General features: G+C 38.6%; 1 protein-coding gene across 1 annotated transcript in view; it reads right to left on the bottom strand.

The window, feature by feature from the left end:
* LOC116091663 (putative 60S ribosomal protein L37a) overlaps nt 1-1049 on the bottom strand; it is a 13582-nt gene that overhangs the window by 2405 nt on the left and 10128 nt on the right. The gene's annotated exons all lie outside the window — the stretch shown is intronic.

Raw genomic sequence — 1049 nt, 5'->3', positions numbered from 1 at the left:
AACTCACTCTGTAGACTAGGCTGGCCTCGAACTCAGAGATCCACCTGCTTCTGCCTCCCAAGTGCTGGGATTAAAGGCACCGCCCGGCATTTATTTTGCTTTCTTATAAAATAGAGAATAGAAAATAGAGAACTACAATACCAGTACTGAGTTATTTTAGGCTTTGAAATTTGTTTTCCTAATCTTTTATAGTTTTGTAGGCTATGAATAATTTGACAAGGGCTTGTATTCTTTAGTTTTTAGGGGCTTGCTTTTATAGAACCCTCTCAAAGCACTTAACTTCATTTTCATAATTTGAAGTTGTTTGTTGTTGAGGGTTTTTTTGTATTCATATTTCACCGTGCGAAGTAATAACATAAACATGTCTTAGAAAAACAAGTGGTGTTACACACATAGCTCAGGTGTTCTGTATTCATTTTTTAAGCACTAGTCATGACTAGGCAAGTGTGTTTCAACTCCAGTAAATTAGTACAAAGGCCTACAATTTGGAAATGGCTGTACTAAAAGTAGTCTCCTAGCTCTTGGGTGCACACTGGCATCAGTGATGTTGGAGAAAAATGGAAGATGGCTCAGCAGGGCTCTAAGAAGGGAGCTTCTACTGTAGTACAATGTTGTTGGTTGTATTTCTGGGTCCACCAATAGCAGTTGGCAATCTCAAGGCAGTTAAGCTTTGGCTTTTATAGTTCGAGTGTTAAAGATACCTAGCCTGTGTCTAAAGGTCTCAGGCTAACATTTGGTGCTAATGGCCCACAAAGTTCATGCTACGTATTTAATCAGCCATCCCTGAGCCAATTTAAAGCCATTTGACCATATCCTTTCCTGTAGATAAAACAAGGAGACAGACTGAAAGAGTATCTAAGCTAATCTAAAAAAAAACATTTTTCCTAGCACAGGACAATGTTAGCCGACTCTAAGAACCTCTCTTTAACTTGTAGCAATGCATTTTCTCTACCACACAGAACTTGAAAGATATTTGGTGGAGCCAGAAAAGGATATGGCAAGAAAGAATTCTTAGGTTGAAACTAAGACCTTCTTTCTCTTCACTAGGG

This window comes from Mastomys coucha, unplaced genomic scaffold (assembly GCF_008632895.1).
Source record: "Mastomys coucha isolate ucsf_1 unplaced genomic scaffold, UCSF_Mcou_1 pScaffold15, whole genome shotgun sequence".
Lineage (NCBI taxonomy): Eukaryota > Metazoa > Chordata > Mammalia > Rodentia > Muridae > Mastomys > Mastomys coucha.
This window is presented reverse-complemented; position numbering and strand designations above follow the sequence as displayed.